This window comes from Pinus tabuliformis, chromosome 7, assembly GCF_031772625.1.
Source record: "Pinus tabuliformis cultivar Carrire ecotype Pingquan chromosome 7, CPIR1, whole genome shotgun sequence".
Lineage (NCBI taxonomy): Eukaryota > Viridiplantae > Streptophyta > Pinopsida > Pinales > Pinaceae > Pinus > Pinus tabuliformis.
Window position 1 is genome coordinate 963,271,004 of NC_142293.1, and position 16,155 is coordinate 963,287,158.

Genomic DNA, 16,155 nt, shown 5'->3' on the forward strand with positions numbered 1-16,155 from the left:
AGGAGCATTTAATGGTAAGTATGAATCAAGTATGGTTGATTTGTCTTCATAGGTTAATTCATGGTAATTGATATTGAATGTTTCAGTATTTAGTGGTTGTGTTTTATTAGGGATTACCACCTTGGGCATTCTTTAAATAGATTGGGGGCTTCTAATGAAAATCGTAACACCATATTTGGAAACCACAACTTGTTTGCTTGAGATATAATTAATTGTGCAATAGATCATAAATTCATGGAAAGGGTAAGTCTTAGGAATAATGAATCGAGCCAAATTTGATTCCAAGGCCAAAGAGATATATTGTTGGTATGTGAATCATTGATATTCCAATTCCTTGAGTTTGTATAGGTCAAACTTGCAATCCATGTCATCGAAATTCCCTTCTCAGTCAATTAAGGGAAATTCATCTAGATTTTCTAGTTAGGAACCCTCTATAGGATGTGGGTTAGGTGTCTTAATCTTCATTTTTAAATGGAAAACAAGAAAATATTAAGAATTGCCCAAGAAAAGTGTTGAAAGAAGGCATTGACAAGATTTGTAATAATCATTTCCATGAGGTTATTGATACTCCAACAACTTTTGTCATTCAATATCTAAGAATGAGATAAACTATCACCTTTGTACTTTTCATGAACAAGCAAACCTATCCTCAACATGCATCATGACTTCATTGGAAAATACCATGGGAAAAATATTCCTGCTCATTTTTCAAATTTATGGTAATGTGTGACTTGCATAAGCATGATGTGTTGGTTTCCACATGGACGCTTTTGTATCTAGTGTCAAGTCCACTTGTCGTGCCTAGCCCCACTAGTTCCATATCACCTCAACAAATTTGGGTAGGGGTTAGGTGTTGATCGTGATTTCTATAAATTAGAGGGGGGGGTACATGAATCCATTCATCAAATGCGACATGTTGTAACACCCCTGGTATTCTCCCCCTAATTTTGTAATGTATTTGTGCTTTCATTATTCATGAATGTAATTTTAATTTATGGTTTGAAGAGTGGGTCATAGATCCATGATTCGAGGGTGTAGAGCTGAGTGGTGATGGTTGGTGGAGATCAAAAACGTACTCATGTAGCAACTGAAAAGAGATATTCTCAAGAAGACACCCATGTTTTCGACACCCTAGAAGAAGAATGATTAGGGGACATGAAAAACAACAAAAAAGGATAAATGTGGACATGGATAGCAAGGGAGTGCTTTGTTCAAGGAAGGAAGTGATATGTAAGAGGTTGGAGGGAGAAGATAATTTGATTTTAGCAGCAAGAAGTTGAGTAAAACTTGAGCACATGCTAAGCATTGGTATAGCCTATAGAGGATGAGGAAATGGAGTTCCTTGAATTGCCTTTCTAAATCTGTAGGATGATGTGTCCAAGGTTGGAGAAGTTTGAGGAAAAAATTGGGTGTTTGGGCAAGGAACCAAACTTATGAGCATGCCTTCCTGCTAAATATTTCTTGAATAAATCACCTTTAATTGTGGATCTAGCTTGGGGGTGACAACTGCAAGAAGCATTGGTTGTAGTCAAACTATGCTTGCGAGGAAAATCAGAGCCCCACCTTCATTTTTGTTCATTATTATATGAATTAATATAATTTTATTATCTCTTAGCTATGAACTTGATTACTGCCTTTTTGTTGAATTAATGTGTGACACAATATAAATCTTGATGCATGAAATTCACAGGCAAACTTCCCTAAATATTTTGTCAGTTAAACTAGTTTTTTCCTTAAATATGAAAGAAATATGTGTTGAATTTGTTTCACAAGATATGTATGTGTGCATGTGTGTCCACACACACACACACACACACACACACACACACACACACACACACACACACACACACATAGCTCAGGAGGATCCAAATTGTCTGTGACTTCAAGGGGAAGGCTGAGAAAAAGATGGCACTAATAATTCATGGACAATTTTTCGTCAAAAGGGAACCATGATAGTGGACCCACCCCCCACCCCTTGTGACACTAGCAAGGGAGGGGGGGGGATCCAAATTTCAATATATACCATTGAATTTCTAGGGTCATCACAATCATTGGATGGAGAGGGGCTTTGGGGAAGGTCCACGGCTGGGCTTCATAGTTGGAGTGTCATGGAACTTTTCTCTCCAGGGGAAAAGAGGAGAGAATTTATAATAGAGAGTTGTTGCATCACACAAAGCATTGAGACACAGTGGGATTCAGGCCATGGTTGAAGGCTAATAGGGATTTAGGATGATGTGGCACATAGAAAGCATGCCATGTGAAGGGAAGAAAAGACCATGTTCATGGGCCAAGTCCCCTAAAAATAGGTGACACGTGGCTTAATCAAAGAAGGCGTGGATGAGATGATATCAACATGATTTCATCTTAGGATGGCATCATCTTGAAGCCATGGAAGAGTTGGTAATGCACCTGGTAAAGGACGGTCAAGACTAACAGGCTAAGAGATGAAGATCTCTCCATAAATTAACTGCCATGTTTCCATCTTGGACCTCAGGGCCTTGTTGTTGTAATAAAGGTGGAATGTAAGGGTGAGGATGATGGGGGGCTGAGATGGGAAGTGTTCCCATCATTGGATATGTTAAGATCATGTTTCACCCGGGCCCTTTTGTAATATGCTTTACGTGGTGGAGGGGTTGACATGGGAAGTCCCCCCATTATTTAATGAGGATGGATTTCCATGTCACCTCAATACTTCTAAAAAATGGAATAATTCCAATGACTGAGGAAAATAGGATGAGATACCATTATAATAGGAAATGGTTGGTTTGCAAAGCCATGTGGGTGGTCCTATGCAGTCCATGAAAAAATGATGTGGTAGGCACTTCATGAGAAGGACAAGTGACATGTGGAATGACCTTAATGATGCGGATGACCTAAAATGATGTGGAGGTCTACCACATGGCACTGTGTGGGGCCACATGGGTGCCGCGTGGCAGCACTTATTGACATGGAAATAGGTTACTTGTTAAATTTCTAGTGGTTGTAACTTTTGATTTGGGAGTTAGATTAAGTAAAAAAATATATCATTGAAAATTTGTCGACGCGATGGATGCAATGGTGGCATTAGTTTTTAGTTTCAAGGAATTTGAAGTTTGAGTAATTTTGCAACCCCATTTCCATAACAAAACCTTGGAGATTTTGTTAAATTGATGTAACAACTTCCACTACCCAAGAACAACCCAAGAGTGTCGCAGGGTGTGTTACAAAGTGGTATGAGAGCTTTCAAGTTCAACACTTGGATTGGATGTGCTCTAGAATGAAGGAAATGAAAAGCAAAGGTGCCACACTGAACCTTTGGGCATCAAAATTTGTCACTCTGTAACAGAGTATGGTGCTTCCCAATAATTGTCTAATGTGTGCATTTGGGTGTTGGTTGTACATGGTATATTGTATGCATAATCTGTATTGATATTATAATTCTAAAATGATAGGAATGGAACATTATGATATGGTGGTTTATTCTTAACTAACTTTTAAACCTACAATTATTATGGTTGTTCCATTTCGTTGATTTCAAATATGTTTATTAGTATGAACATAGACATAATGATTTTTCATATATATCTATATATATATATATATATATATATATATATATATATATATATAATTAACATGAGTTCAAGATGTGCGAACAATAATAGATTAACATGGCTCATATCAACATGCATATTATGGACATGGCAAGGTAACAAGTTAATTTGTTTGTGCTAATAAAAACTAATAGCTTTGTGTGTGTGTGTGTGCGTGACAACACATAATAAGACACAACTACAACAAGAAATAAAGGGATGGACAATAGTGAGGCACAACATAGTGCAGACCAAGTCCATCATGAGAAGGAAAGGGGAAGTTCCCATGAAAGAGAAGAAAGCATTCGAAAGTTGAAAGTTGAGTTGAAAAGTTGCAATAGAAAATAAAAGGCTCATTATAAGACAAGAAGAGGGGGAAAGGATGCACAAAATATTAGTACAAAATCTGTCATACATGCAAGGATTGCTACAATATACATCAACCCCTTGAGGTATAGAAGAATGTCATTCTTACAAGGCTGAAAAGAAACCTCAAAAGGATGCAGAGGAAAGAAAACCAACTTCATGTTGGTACTATGGAGAGGAACCACCTGAGAAGAGACTGTCCCAACATACGGTGAAAAAGGAATAATAATTCATGTGACTCCAGGCATATGAACCAACAATGAGCGATGTTGAAGGAAGTGACTCAAAGAGGATGATAAATGAGGGGGAATTCCCTGAAGCTCTTTAAAATATTGAAAATTTCCGTCTTGAACTATTTAAAAGGATGTTGAAATTTTGAAGTTTTCTTGAGCCTTTCGAAAGAATCATGACTAAATTTGTTATACATACATACATACATATATACATATATTTCCCCATGTCGATTTTGGTGGCCACCCACCTATTCCACCTAGAGCTTTAGTCGGCTTCATCAATTTCCTTGATTATAGCAACATATACTATTTTTAACGTTTTTTTAGTTCCTAAACTTCCATAGCTATTTTGACCCCCTATACTATGTTTTTTTTTTAGGTTTGCAAGAAGCTCATGACCATAGGAAGGGGCCTATCGCAAATCGTGTAGTACTCAAAGATATATTTCGAACGAGGTATTGTACGCACCAAAAGGAGATCACATGACCAAGTTACGACCCCGGGAATTTGGCTTCCTAACTAACCCAAACGGGACCCACAAACTCTTGGTGTTCCATCTCCTAGGGTTAGGGTTTTGGTTTTTTAGGGTTTCCTTTTTTTGTTTAATAATAAAAGGGTCCTTGAGCCTCATTGTAACATAGTTTAGAGGCATATACCCACCACATCTCTTCTCAGAGATAAGCTACCATCACCCGAATGAATGATGGGAATGTTTTCATATTCATGTTATCATTGTTGTCTTCATATCTTTATTGTTTACTTTAAATTTTAGTTTTTTGGTTGTTGACTTTGAGCATGGCCATGATATTTTGTGTTGATATTATGCAATACTATTGTGATATTTTGATTGTTCTTTGTTTCTTGTTTCTTATTTCCTTTCGTATTTTGGTCTTGTTTAGCTTGTTGGGTGTGGAAAGGAAAGAAAAGGGTGCTCTAGAGAAGAGCCAAAGTAAAATCCCAACGATAAGTGTAGGACCTTGGTTAAAACCCTGCATGTAAGATCAATGATAGTTAGCGGGGGAAGAAGAAAATACTAGAAAAATTAAGATGGCCCTGGTTGAGTCCACATGAATAAAAGGATAGTGGCATGATATCTATGGAAATAGCAAAAAAAGGAAGCTTTCCTAAGCTTTAATACAACATGGTTGAGATATGTAAGGTGTAATGACACTCTGCAATATCAAAAAAAATAATAAAGGCTGAAAACTTATAGCATATGAACAACATGGATGCACGCATGCGTAGATAAATAAACTGTTGAATATTGCAACAAAAAATATGCCATCTAAAAGCGTTGGTAATGTTAGTAGGTAAAATGGTAAAAAGAAAAGTATTGGGTGAGAATTCTATTGGTTGAGTTTGATCTTTTTTTTCAAGTTAATGCATGCTTTGCATGAATACAAGGAGGTTTTCTAAACCTTAAACACACTTGTGAGTGTGCTATATTTTATGAATATGTGAGAAATGGAATGAATGTATGTAATGCCAATTTTTTATTATTTGACAAGTTATTGTTGGGAATCATTTTTGTGAAAAGATGATTCCTTAATACTCATAAAAAATATGATGAATATATGAATGACATGTTAGAGATAACACAATAAGGATATCAAATAAGATCCCCTGTTGTGTAAGGGATCCATGGAGCAAGTGTGAATTTTTGTTGTTATTTATTATTATGATCATTTATGTGTCGTGCTTATACTATGTATGTGACAAAGAAATGATGATTTTGTTATCAACGAATGTACTAACAACTAAGTTCCTTGGTCAATCATGAGTGTTATAACGCTATTTTCCACTCTATTATATTAAGAGCAACCCAATATCAACTTACCTCAATTGTTGGCTCGAATACATCCCCTTTCACCTTTTCTTTCACTTAATATGTGACATTGATTCCATGTTTAAACAAGGAAATTACATAATTAAGTGATTTCTTATAATTATTTTGCCAAAATATTATAATTATGAGATAATAATTATTTCATAATTGACAACAAATGAGAAAAACTCATAATTGATAAAAAGGTTTCTAGAGGGTTAATTTCTCAAGTAGATCAACTTGACCCACTTGTGTATGAGTTGGCTAGGGGTATATTATTGGAGAAGATTCCTAACTTCTCTTCACCCTATGCCTCTACATTCATCCTTCTTCAGAGCTCTTTCAGTCTTTATGTACCGCTCAAAATTCCTAGCCTCTCTCCCCAAGAACTTGGCCTCCTTTAATTTTTGCTTCTAGGATATTGTTGTTCCACTTTTTTTTATCTTCTCTTCAATCACTAAGCCTCTCACTCCTTGAGAAAATTTCTTCCTCCACCACAATGTGTTTTCACCTCACCCTTAGGATTATTTTATAATTCCATTAATCCAAAATACCTAACCCTAATCTCCCAAGTGATTAATGACTAGGATTATGTTTTAACCCTCACTTGATATCAATGATTGAGATTACATCTAAGTCACTTAGATAATTAAACTATTTATCCTTAGAAACTTGGATTAATGGTACACAATAATTAATTAATTCAATTATTGTACTTTTCCTAAGTTAGGAAAGAAATCATAATGACACTTACTTTTCCCAAGCAAGCAACTCTGACAACTTCTACATGCTTGACACTTGACCCATGTAGAAGCACCTATTTGAGCTATCATCATCGACACTCACAACCTATTATCCCAAGGAAATTTGGAATCCAATTTGGGGTAAGGTGCAGTTGTTGCATTATGATAAAGTGGAAGTTAGTAAAAAAAAAGGAAGGAGAAGCAATGGGGAAATTTAAGCCTCCATTAAAGAAAATTAGGGTACAAAAGTACAATGTCATCTATTTATGGATCCTTTTTGTATCTCAAATAATTTAGCAATATGAAAGTTGTTGAGTGAGAATTTAAGTGTAAGCATTGTTAAAGTCCTTAGTAACATGACATTGGCCTTTACGCCATGCATTCCATGTCCTCTTTTCAACTAGTAGGGCATTTGTGACTTGAAGGTTCGACACTCACATGACATGTCTTCATTTAGGCATGTGGTGTGTCTATTTGTCACCATGGTGTCCTAAAGTTAGCTAATGACTAATATCTTGTGCATTGTTATTATTCAATTACCTTCAAACCAATGATGTTTCGATCTTAATGCACTAATCTTAGAGTTGATAAATTTTAATGAAAGTGATTTCTTGAGGGGTCATCTATCAGAGCAATAAATACAACTTTTACTTACATGTGTTGGAAGAGGATGAAAAGGTGTCAATATTGGTGGGAATATTAATGATTTTGGTTATGAGATTTCTCTACCCTATTTTGTTTTGTTATTAATACTTCCATATAGCATATACTTTTGATTATAAAATTAAGATAAATAAATTATGATAATGTGCTCTCTCATTATGTGTTTTTGTTATATATATATATATATATATATATATATATATATATATATATATATATATATATATATATATATATATCTTTTTCTTTTTCATTTCTCAACCTGTATAGAAGTTTTATAAAAAGTAAATTTCTATCAAATCAATTTCATTTTTTATAAAAAACAAATTTTACATTGTAAATAATAAGGAATTTCTTCCATCTTTAATTTTTTTAGTTGTCTTTAGTGCGACTTTTTGGAGTTTCAAGTGTCGGTCATTTAAATTTGTGTTGAAATCTTGATTTTTGTTATTTAAACTAGTTTTTTGAATGTAAACCACTAAATCCACCTAAAAAACTTCCAAAAAATTACACTAAAAATAACTCAATTTTTTTTATATTTAAAAAAAAAAATATTAAATTTAATTGTGGTAAAATTTAAAAAATATAGAAACAAATTCCCCTACATATGTGTATTATGTATAAATACACTATTGACATTTGATTTTATCAATAATTTTGCCCACACATATATCATGCTCCTGCCTCTTTGCAACTTTTTACGTGTCAAAGTGTTGGACCACTATATGTTCATGTCCCAGTGACTTGCATGGAATTTAGTTGAAGTCTAATGTTTTTTACTATGGTTTTCAGCTATTTTTGGGGTAGAGTAGTGATTCGTAGGATTACCCATCAAGCTTATAATTTCTATAAATTCTTGTGGGATTTTAGAGAAATTACACCGGAAAAACTCAAAATAAAAACCTCCAAAAAATCACACTAAAGACAACTCCTTTTAAAAATAATATCTTTTGAAATTTAAATTTTCTTAAAAAACTGATAATGGTTATTCGAATTGTAATAGCAAATAGTTTATATGATGAATGCGAATTAAACACATATATATATGTAATCATCTCTTGAGATTTTTATATGAATTTGACATTAACGCCAACTACTGATAATGGTTCTTCGAATTGTAATAGCAAATAGTTTATATGATGAATGCGAATTAAACATATATATATGTGATCATCTCTTGAGATTTTTATATGAATTTGACATTAACGCCAACTACGTTGAAGAAATTGGCACTGAGGAAGAAAAGTAAGTGTTGAACTGAAGCCCTGACAGAAGAGGGACAAAACTCTGTCAGAGCGTAATCAAACCCAGATGGAGTGTAGCCAGAGCGTAATCAATTCATTCTGTGAAATTTGAATGTAAGATTTGATTGAAATTAGATCATTGAAAATTAACTAATTAAACTTGATTAAGATTAAACACACAAATCAACTTATCAAAGTAATGATATTGAGATTTTTCCTTGTCTACATGTTCCAAGATACATTAATCTAATCTAATTGTTCTCGCTTCATTTTCGCCTTTGAAGTCCAACTATCCAACTACAGTGGTTACGACTAAGGAGATGTGCAAATATTTAGATTTTTCTTTATTTTGTTGTTAGTAACTGTTTTTTAATCTTTTATTTAGGACTATTGGGATTATGATAGATAAATTTGTAAGTTTTTCCAGTTAAATGTTTTTAAGTTTTTTTATATGGATCATTACTATACGTTTTTTTGTTGGGTTATTAGGAAAAGTTATTTATCATTTTTTTATAAAAAAAAATTTTTTTTAATATTTGTAATTTATGTTTAATTAGTATTTGAAGGATGTTATGGTATAATTTTGACTATTTTGTAAAGGAATTTTAGAATTTCATTTTAATTATCAATAAGTATTAGGTGGATGGTAGGAATTTAACTTCAGTAAAATAGTCTTGTAATAATGTCAAATTAAATGTTGAGATTTATTTCAAAAGTAGTTATGTATTGACTCATAATATTGTAACAAAACTTATTTGCAGGTTAGGAATCTCCATGATAAAATGGGGACTAATCTCCATTGTTAATGAAGATGCCTAAGAAATAACATTGTTAATGAAAGCGCCTTATGATTTGTGCATGCTTTAAATTATTTGAATTTGAGTTGTGAACTGAAATATAACTTATTCTGAGTTTGTATATTGGCTTTATTTTCACACTTTATTCATCATGGTTTTTATTTTCCTACCACAACATAGCCAACCATGTTGTGTGATGTTTTACTTGTTTGAATATATTCATTATACACATCCCCATGTTATGGCTCTTTAACTCGTAATAAAGCGAATCTAAGATGGAAAAATTGAATAAACCACATCTTTGTTTATATGAGGGAATTGTATTAAATTGTGTATTATTATTTTGTGTAAGAAAGAAGGAGGAGATTATGTGATAGCGAAGAGGAAGTTATAATAGATTTGTTGTAGGTTGTATCACTTCATTTTGTTGGATAATATAAAATGAAGGATTGGTTCTTTTTGTGTGGACTTAACCCAAATTGGGTGAACCATGCATATCTGTGTCTTTCTTGTTTTATACTTTTCTGTGTTTGTCTTTTCTGCAATATTTTATATGTTCCATTGCTCTTTTAATTAATTTCTAACAACTGGTATCAGAGCCAAAGGTCTATTTGGCTGATAAATTCGTAGGAAAGAAGGGTTTCCGGTTCGAGTGGAAGCAATGGCAGAAGATGATAGGTTTATGTTTGAGAAATTCAATGAAAAAAATTACTAGCTATGGAAGATCCAAATGGAGGATTATTTGTATGAGAAATATATTTACCTAGCATTGAGCAGAAAGGAAAAGAAGCTAACAAGTATGAGGGGCGAGGAATGGGAGATTCTTGACAGAAAGTAACTTGGAACAATACAGTGGTGTCTGGCAATATCAATGGAATTTAACATTTCAAAGGAAATAACAACAAAATTTTTAATGTCGGCATTAGCCAAACTATATGAATAACCCTCAGCCTCAAACAAGGTATTTGTTATGAAGCGTTTATTTCATATGAAGATGTCAAAAGGTGGATCTATTGTTGACTATTTAAATGAATTTAACACTATTACAAGTTAGTTAAGTTTTGTCGGGGTAAGTTTTGATGATGAAGTCAAGGCTCTATTGTTTCTATGCTCATTGTCAGAAAGTTGGAATGGCTTAGTCATGACCAATAGTAATTATGTCTATTGATCTAGTACTTCAAAGTTTGATGATGTTTTTGGTGCTATCCTTAGTGAGGAAAAGCGACAAAAAATCTTAGGTGACAAAACAAGTAATGTTTTGATTGTAGAGACTAGACAAAGAAACTAGAAAGAGGAAAGAGCCCAAGATATCTTAATAAGTCAAGGAAAGGTAGATCCAAATCTTTATTGGGGATAGTGTGTTGGAAATGTGGGAAGAAAGGACACTCGAAGAAATACTGTGAATATCGAAAGGGAAAAGAAGGAGATGGACATCAAGAGAACAATCAAGAAGTGAATGTAATAGGTGATGTGTTGCAAGATGATTTGATTATTTCATTAGAAAATATTATTGATGCATGGGTGGTAGATTGAGGGGCTTCATTCAATGCCACACCTGATACGAAACATTTTCATGACTAAGTTCAAGGATATTTTGTACAGGGTTGTCTGGGTGATGATAAACCCTATAAAATCATTGGAATGGGTAAGGTAATTATAAAGCAACATAATGGAAACCAATGGATACTGAAGAAATTAGCGCATGCTCCAAATCTAAAGAAAAAGCTAATTTCAATAGGGTTGTTGGAAAGTGAAGGTTATATAACTACTTTACAAACAAAACCTCAAAGGACACTAAAGGAGACCTGGGAATAGCAAAAGGAGATAATGTTGGTACATTGTATTTATGCAATGGTATTTCTAATTTTTATAATGCTTTAACCTCTATAGGAGAACAAAAAACATTGTGGCATCATAAGCTTGGGCACATGAGTGAGAAGGGGATGCACATTCTTCACTCATGAAATTTGTTACCAGGTTTGAAGCATGTTGATTTGTATTTCTGTGGGAATTGTGTTTATGGAAAATAGAAGAGAATTAAATTTCTCAGAGATGGGAAAGAAAAAAGAGTGAAAAATTAGAGCTTGTGGATACATGTCTATGGGGGCCGACTTAGGTATCATCTCTTGGTGGCTCTCATTATTATGTTACTTTTATTAATGATGAGAATAAGAAAACTTGGGTTCATCGTATTTTAAATAAATCAGAGGCCTTTGATACTCATAAGAAATGGAAAGCTTTGGTTAAGAATGAGCTAGGAAAGAAGTTGAAGTGTCTCATATTAGATAATGGAGGTGAATATTGTAGCAAGGATTTTCATAATTACTGTTCAGACCATGTAATTCATAAAGCGAAGACAATTCGAGGAGCACCACAATAAAATGGTGTGTCAGAAAGGTTGAACAGAACAATCATGGAGTGTGCAAGTTGTATGAGATGTCATGCAGGACTACCCTTACAATTTTAGGCAGATGTTGTAGATATTTTTGTTTATCTAATAAACAAAGGGCCTTAAATTTACTTGGATGGTGGTATTCCAGAGGCGGCATGGACAGGTAAAAAAGTAAATTACTCATTTCTAAATACTTTTGGTTGTGAAGAATTTGTCCACATTAATAAAGAAAACAAAACAAAGCTTGATGAAAAATCAAATAAGTGTACCTTTACTAGATATATGTTAAAGATTTTGGTTATCACTTATATGATTATGAAAACCATAAAATCATCAGGAGTAGAGTTGTGGTATTCAATGAAAGGGCCCTGTTCAAAGATCAGTTGCAAGGAGAGAAACAAGAAAAAGAAAAGATAGAATACACAATGATTGATTAGATCACATAAAAGGTAAATTCAAAGGTGCCAGGAAAACATAGTGATCAACAGTAGCAAGAGCAACAACACAGAAGACAACTCAAACTCCTACTAGTGTTGTTAGAATATCTTCCATGATAAGTAGACCCCTTGAATGATATTATCCTTCATTATATTATGTGTTTTGGATTGATTCCGCTTAAACAGAAGGATATGAAGAAGAAATGTAGGTGTTGTTTCTCCTACAAACAACACCCGAGTTGAATAGAAGGGTCAGTGCCTAGGAAATATTAATGTCTCTTGAAGATAAATCAATGTTTCTCAGGGGATCAATATAAAATGATATAGCTCTAGTTCAATTACCCTACACAGAAGCACATAAAATTTTATATATTGATAGTAATTTATTCCCAAGACTTAATGTTCAATTATGGTGGTCGACACATAGAGAATGTAGTTTCATTGATCATTATAGTATAGGTGAAAGAGGAAATAAAAGAAGAGAAACTCAGTGTAGAGAGATGGATAGACAAAAAATCCTATGCACCAAATTCCAGTAGAATCACGTTAAGATAGAGGAAATGAAATTCAAAAACCATGGAATGCATATTAATACCTTCAATCCCACAGCCACAACTACACAATTTTTTAGAGGAAAGAAACACATATGAAATAAAGAACAAAGAAGAGATTACATACTACACATACAATGCTTGGAATCACCAAAAACATCTTCATTAATATTCAAGAACAACATATAGATGATAAGCTCCAGAACTTACAAAATTTGTAGAAAAGCTACAGCCTATGGGATGGAAAATATAAACATTTACTAATGAGTTCTTCTTCCCTTTTATAGGGAGAGTCCCAACAAAAATGGTTGCAAAAATATCTCTGAGTGCTCTAGTTGTCTAAGATGCTCAGCTATGTGAGCGTGCTAATGGCCTAGCTGTCTTAATTATTACATAACAAACTTTATCCTTCTTGAAACTAAATATTTTCAAAACTGCAGAGGATAAAATTGTCGTGATGTCTGAAAGGGAAAAAACTTCATGGATGGCTTGCTTGATCTCTTGAAGTGGACCCAAGTTCAATTAAGTGGACTCGTGGTGGGTTAACCAAATGATTACACCTTTTACATTGGATTGAATCTACTGTGAGAGTGTGAATAAGAGCATTATAAGTCATCCTTAAATTTGTGAGCTCGATGTAATCTGGTGTGGCCATGTGTTGGGAACAGGCCCCCTAGGGTCAATTTTGGGGTTAAAAGCCCAAGTTTTAGGGCTAAAGGCCCAATTTTTTTATAAAGAATGTAAATTCTCCGTATTTTGTGGTCGCGGAGTGTCAAGATGTAAAGAGTCATTAAGGGTTTCCGCCCTTAGTTCACGTAATTGTTTTGTCTTTATGAGATCCACACTTGGTCCGCGGACCATGGGATTATATAAAAAGGGAAGTCTTAAAAGAGTCTAAGATAGTTTTTAGTTTAGTTCAGATATGTTTTGAATATTCATTGATGTAATGGGTCTATGAGAGCTAAGAGTGAAGAGTCTTAGCGTAGGAAAGAGGCTTTGCAGTTGTGTGTGCAAAGGCCTATGGTAGACGGCTGCAACTGAGTGTGTAGACCCCTGCAATTGTGTGTGCAGGGTAGTTAGAGTCTGTAAAGGAGATCTGAACATCAATAAAGAGAATTATTCTGGAATTACCTGTGTATGAGCTATTTTACTTCTGTTATGAATGCATGCGATTATGTTATGTTGAATACTAGGTTTATGATTTAATGTTGTATTGATGCACGAATCTATGTGTTTTACTTTGTTATATGAATGCAAGTAGGAATATATGTTTACACGAAGATAACCATAATGCATGTTGAAGTTATCCACTACTCTAGCTAATATGGGTAAATACAATAGTAAGAATAATTACAAAGGCGCGTAAGTGTCTAAATTGCCTCTTTAGGGTACACTAAGGATGATCGCAAACCTTCACGAATGTCTCGAAGCCAAATAAGAGAAGTATATCAATAAGCCATAAAAAACTTATCGATCTACGTGAAGAAAGGGCTAGGGTATAAAACGACATCAATACCATCTCTGGGTGTGGAAACTTGGTTCTTGCATCCCCCCATACTGCGTCGGGTGAGACTTCAGTCCACGCTCTGCACATTGATGCCGAAAGGGGCAGTAGTGTAGGGATTTGCTTGGCTAATTAATGCTGAACTTGGGTCAAGGCCCATCAAGCCAACAAATGATTCCATTGCTGGGATAGGGATCTGCATAAAGAGATATGTGATGTCGCATCACTGGAATCGAACTAAGAAGGAGATCGAAAACTGGTTGGATAGAAAGATCCACGAATTCGCAACACAAGAGAACATGAATCCGTGATTGACAAAAGAACAGTGGTTGGACAAATATTTGTACATAGAGATACATGATATCTTCTTCTGTTCCTTCCTCGTTGAATTGTACGAGTGGATCGCAAAATTGGCAAATGGCCAAGGAAGGTGGAGGCTTAACGGTCCAATAGTCTAAACTCCAGAGTTAGTGCGGAGATTAGAAGCCTCTAAAGATAATATTGCATGTGTTATCAATCATTGGCTCTATCATATCATAGGAGGGTTCATGACAGAGTTCGCAGTCAATACATCAGTCAGTTACAGTGAATCAGAGCACTGCTTCTTCAAGGGGCCGCAAGGTAAGTATTTAAAGTCTTTAAATACTTGGATTAAAATTCTCTTGTGTGAGGAGTGGGTTATACAGATAACTTGATGTTTGGGGTTACGCAAAGTGGAAAGACCTTCAGGAACAGAGGAAAAATAGGCCACGCATATAGCCCGTTAATTGAACCTCCTCTGAGTGACGACGAGGAAGAAGCACAGGCTTCTCTACAGAGCGTTGTTTAGTTGATAAAGCAAGGGTTCCCGTGAATACACCTTTTCCTACACCACCGCCACCTCCACCACCGTTCAGTATGGCAAACTCAATAAAGCTACCTATGTTCAAGGGCTTGGGAAATGAGGATTCAGACTAGTTTTGGTTTGTCGCAAAGGCTGTATGGGAAGCTCAGGGTATCATATATGATCAAATGAAGAAAGCAACATTGGGTAGTGCTTTGCAGGAATGTGCACTAACATGGTACATTAAGTACTACACTGATAACCTAACTTCCGTGTTAGAAGATATCCAGACCGCGTTGAATAAGGAATTCAGTAGACCTAAGTCTGAAGTGCAATCAATTGTGGGATTCAAAGAGATCATGATGATGCTTGGTGAGACACCCTGGGAATTGGATCAGAGATTGAAGTGTACAATTTGCGAAGCTAACATGAATCTGACAGATGTGAAGAACCACGAATGGTTTGTGGCTTCGCTCCTGCCTCATCTAAGGGTTGCACTATCACAGCAATAGATTAGGACCCAGGCAGAAGCCCTAGAAATTGCGATGAGATTGCATGAAACACCGATGCAACATGCTAATCCGGGGGTTCAACAGATTCATGTGCAGTTGTAGAACCTTTTCTTAGAAATGTAGAGTTTGAAGAAAGATAGAACAACTTAGCCAGAGGTGCGCAAAGATGCTTGGTGCCTGAAGTGCAAAAGTTAGGGGCATGACAAAGATCATTGTCTAGTCTTCGCAAATTATGTCACAATAGGGGGACCAATGCCTTTGAGGCTAGAAGCTCTAGCAAGTCCAACTACAAGGCGTGTGCTATCTATTAGGTAGGTTGAAAACATGTGATAGACAATTGCCATTTGCTGCAGCAATTATTACAGACACCAAAATAGCTCTTCTGCAGCTTCTATCAATCGGTGGGTCATGATGAGCACAATTGTCGTAGTTACAAGTTAATGATGGATAGAACACCCACTTATAGGGTGCAAGTAGAAACTCGGCCTTT